At 38.5% G+C, this 4,999-nt stretch overlaps 1 protein-coding gene across 1 annotated transcript in view; it reads left to right on the plus strand.

Annotated features, from left to right (window-relative positions):
- The window catches only part of LOC103604574 (voltage-dependent N-type calcium channel subunit alpha-1B), a 96,274-nt gene extending 92,452 nt beyond the window's left edge, over positions 1-3,822 (plus strand). Inside the window, exon 30 of the mRNA XM_008589148.1 lies at positions 3,208-3,822. The gene's annotated coding sequence lies outside the window, so the exon portion shown is untranslated. The remainder of the gene's footprint in view (positions 1-3,207) is intronic.
- Positions 3,823-4,999: the final 1,177 nt, after the last annotated feature.

Consider the following 4,999-nt stretch of genomic DNA (forward strand, 5'->3'; position numbering starts at 1 on the left):
GATCCGTTGCCGGACACGGAAAAAAAAAAAAAAAAAAAAAAAAAAAAAAGAATAGAGATTATAGCAGGGCAGCCAGATTTACATCAGAAGTTAGGGAGATCTCTGAGGAAGTAAGATTTCAATATGGACATAAAGGATAAAGGAAGAGTTAGCAAGGTCGGGAGTCAGAGGAAGAGTGTTAACAGGCAGAGTGGCCGGTTTGTGTGGAGGTCCTGTGGCAGGGAAAGCTGCACTTGTGCAAAACTGAATGAACGTGGCAGTTGATGAGAGTGACCCAGACAAGACTGTGCACTGTGGCATGGGCCAGTTCATTTATAATAACACAGGCTACGTTGAGAAAGTTAGATTTTATCTAATGGGAAGTCATCAAAGGTTTTAAGTAGGTGGCATGATATAACCAGATTTTCATTTTGTCAAGATCACTCTGTCCTCTGTGTAGAGAGTGAGTTAGAGGAGAGCAAGAGAGGCAGTGGGAGTCCAGGCAGGAGGCCACTGCAGCAGTCCGGGCAGAGGGTGGGGGTGTGGATATGGCTAGAATGCGCCGGACGTCAGGGCTGCTGTAAATTAGTACATGTCACCAAATGATAAGTATTCATATTGTAAGTCTTCCTTATTTTTTCCACAAAATCTGCTGTGACCCTTTTATAAGCAGAGCCCAGAAAGATAACGTAAACACCACACATACAGGATACATACACACACACACATACCTGTATGGATATGTAGTGGACAAATGTGCACACACACACATGCACTTGCATGTGTCTCCGAACAGAGTACTTGGCAGTAAATTGTTTGAAGTTTAATCACCCTCACAGTCTTGAAGGCTTTGAAATCTAATTCTTTCTTTCACATGTGTTAAGCTATTTCATTGTGTTCAATGCAATGAGAAATTTTTAAACCATGTGAAAAACTCACCTATAAAGACAAGCTACTAAATACACATTGTTTTGCAATAGTATAAATTTAAATTATGCTACGTAAAACTTAAGTAAATAAAACTTCTGAAACATCCATGTAACCTGCTCCTACCTGTCCTTCCTCAATATCTGAACACGGTCTGTCCTCTTGACTTGTCCTCCCTGCTGTGTCTCTCTTTCGTCCTGGGCAGAATTGTGTCCTTTACCAAGTCCAGTGATGCTCAGCTTCCTACACACCAGAGGTGACTTTGGATACCTTTCCTGTGCAGGACTCCTCCTGCAGTCAGTGGCTGCTTGGAGGAGTATCCGTTACTACTCCTGCTGCTGCCTTCCTGTTGGTATTTCTCATCCTCAGATCCACTCCTTCTCTGTTCCCATACCTAGGTCCCTGGTTTAGTGACTGATCAACTTAATGCCTGGACCCTAACACAGTAACCCTCTTGCTGTTTTCTTTTTGGTGTATAATTTCCCTAACAGTCTGTCATCTCTCTCCTTAGATACCACCACCGTTATCACCTAGAGTCTCAGGGCCCTGCATGTCTCCAACTTTGTTATTGTTTGTTTTTTTGTTTGAGTCATTTTAAAACAGATCATGGACTTTTGGATTTTTACTACAGTGCTCTCCTTTCTTTTTTCTGACTCCCCTAGCCTCTTACTATACTTGTGCTTAAATTTTACTTAATCACTCTAAGTAAATGCAGTTGCTGTAAGCCATAATGAGGCTTATAGAATCCTACAAATTTTGAGCTTGATAAAAGACCTTAAAAGTCACTGTGTTTTACATCCATTGTTTTATTTAATCCACAAAACAACCTTCTTTATCCATTCATTCAACCATCAAATATTTATTGAGCATGAGCCATGTTCCTGCCTTCATGGAACTTATATTTTACTGGAAGAAATGGTCAATAAGCATATAAATAAATATATTTAATATAGTGTCAGCGTAAATATCTACCTGTGAGGTAGGCTCTGTTTTACTTTCTAATTCACATCTTACGTACGAGGAAGCAAGGCTTAGAAAGAAGTGTGCTTAAGGCTACACCAGCTCTATATGGCTTCACGGCATGAGTGCTGAAATACTTCCCACTTATTCAAGTACGCAGACTAGCGAAGACCTGGCATTTCCTTTATTTGGCATATTGCCTTACCTCTTAATTATGGTTGTCAGCTGTGTATACAGCATGAAAGCTGTCAGAGATGCAGACATCAGGAAGAATCTGCTTAAACTGAGGACGTTGTCTGACAATATCATTCTTCAATATATCCAGGACATGAATTTTTTTTCTATTTCTTTTTTGCCTTAAAGGTGACCTACCCACTGGACAATCTAAAATGCTATTAAAATATTTAAATGTCTTGCAGGATAAGTCATTAAAACCTGTTACATAATTTAGTCATATATAAGTAATTTTTATAGTGGTTACTTATAGAAATTGATATATGTTTTCATAATTTAAAACAAAGGTTCAATTCCAATGAAGGGTTCCATTATTTCTCACCTACCAAGATGTCATTTTGGTTCTTATGGTCAACTTCCCATGCCTTTCTCTTCCAGTTCATTAAATCAAGACTCCTTCTTCGAGTTTTCTCCTGGCTGCACTATCTGTGTGTTACCCCTGGAGCAGGTGCAGTAAGGATGTAGGAACACCAGTCCTGCCTGTTTGATCTGAGCAAACATTTCTCAGGAAATTCTTTTGTAGAATTGAATTTCAAATAATGCGTATGCCCCAAATCATTTGAATAGCAAATCACTGGAATTACATTCACCTTTCTGATCTCTTTACTTTTATTTGCCTGATTTCTACTTTGTTACTATATACACTTTTCAGAGCTATTTTATAAAATTCAGAAATGATCAGTATCCAGAAATAATAATGTTCTTACTAAAACACGGTGTGCTTTAAATATCTGATGATGATTTTGGAATACAAAGAAGTGAAACAGTACTTGAAAATATTTTGTCAAAACATTTTGAACTACTTACACCCATCTAGTACTTTGAGTTTTTCAGAAGACTCAGACTTTGCCAAATGATATCCATCTCACCAAGCTTTGTCACTAGCTTCAACACTGTTATTTAGGACTTTGGAACCAGAAGTACTGTTGCACTTCTTCAAAGAGGGAGAAACATCACTTTCTTTTAATCACTCTTCTTCCTTTGTATAAATTAACACTGTAGTAAATAAGGCTCTTCTTTCATAGTCTGATAATCAATGTTGCAGCAAAATAGTTTCTTGATCCTTGTTAACAGTGGCATTTGAAGTTTTAATTTATATACTTAAAGGTCCTCAAAAACTTCCCCTTGCTCAAACTGAATCTCTTCTGATGTAAATGCGTTTGGTGGCAAGTGATGAGCTTCATGTGATGATGCAGCAGAGGATGAGCCAGGAGAGTCCCAGCCCCAGGCCACGGAAACAGAACCTGCACAGACGCTGCCGAGGCTCACCGTCCTAGCAGTCAACAGGATTGTTCATCATGGTGGGACTACAGAATGAGTGTGTTCTTCTTCCTCAAACAGAAATAATTTAAAAGGAAACTGATTAGGTTTCAAAATTTTATACAGCGATTTTTTATTTCTTAACATCAACATTATGAAAGGAATTTGAATAAAAGTCCGCTTTTTAATGTGTTAAATGCTGGCCTACATTTAAAATAGTATGGAACCTCTGATATTTCTTTTAAGCTTTTGAGGTAATTGTAGATTCACATGCAGTTGTTAAGAAATAATACAGAGAGATTTCTTTCCCCAGTTTCCCCAATGAACCTTGCAAAACAATAGTGCAATATCACTGCTACGATATTGACACTGATATAATCAAGAAACATAACATTTCATTACCACAGGGTCCCTTACGTTGCCCTTTCATAGTCACGTGCTCTAGCCTTCCACCACCAGCCCCGGCAATCTCTCATCTGTCCTCCATTTCTTTTTCTTTTTTACTTTTTTCGTGTCCGGCAACGGACCGCAACCCTCAGTGTCGCGCCCATACCGGACCGGGACCAGCAACAGGATCGCAACCCTCGGTGTTGCGCCTGCACCTCGCTCAGCCAGTGAGTGGGAACCGGTCTGTATGTGGGATCCGAACCCTCGGCGGGAGCGCTGCCGTGCTTCCAAGCGGCGCACTGTAGCAGTGCACCACCGGGCCGGCCCATCATCTGTCCTCCATTTCTATATTTTTGTCATTTCAAGAACGTTGTATAAATGGAACCGTACACTGACTGGCTTTTTCTACTCAGCATCATTATCTGGAAAGTCATCTTTGTTGTTGTATGCATTTATCAAAAGTTTGATCTTTTTTTTTTTTTTTTTTTGCTGAGTAGTATTCCATAGCATGGATGCACCAGTTTGTTTAATCATTCGCCTGTTGAAAGTCCATCTGTGTTGCTTCCAGGTTTTGCCTATTACAAATAAAGCTGCTATAAACATTCATGTATAGGTTTTTGTGTGAGCATAAGTCTTCATTTTGAGGGGATAAATGTCCAGAGGTGCAAATACTTGGTCACATGGTAGTTGCATGTTTAGTTTTTTAAGAAACTGCCAAACTTTTCCAGAGCGGCTGTACAATTTTACCTTCACACCATCAGTATGAGTGATCTGAGTTTCTTTGTATCCTCACCAGTATTTGGACTTGTCACTATTTTTTATTTTAGCCATTCTGATGGGCATGTAGTGATATCTCATTGTGGTTTTAATTTGCATTTCTATAGTGACTAATGATTATATATTTATGTATGTATATGCAGTAATACCTGGAGTAACCACTAAAAAAGCTATGCAAAGAAATACACTGAAAAACACTATAGATAATATTTTCACCACACATTTAAAAAAACCTATGTGAGGTGATAGATGTATTAATTAGCTTGATTGTGGTGATAATTTCATAGTGTATACATGTATCAAAACATCAAGTTATACACCTTAAATATATACAGTCTCATTTGTCAACTATACCCCAATAAAGCTGAAACAATTTTTTAAAAGCATTACAGATTAGTCAAAATGGAATTGTAAAAGATGTTCAGGTAACCCTAAGGCAGGGAAAAGAAAACAGTCATTGTTAATCACTAGAAAA

This window comes from Galeopterus variegatus, unplaced genomic scaffold (genome assembly GCF_000696425.1).
Source record: "Galeopterus variegatus unplaced genomic scaffold, G_variegatus-3.0.2 Scaffold5251, whole genome shotgun sequence".
In the NCBI taxonomy this organism is placed as follows: domain Eukaryota; kingdom Metazoa; phylum Chordata; class Mammalia; order Dermoptera; family Cynocephalidae; genus Galeopterus; species Galeopterus variegatus.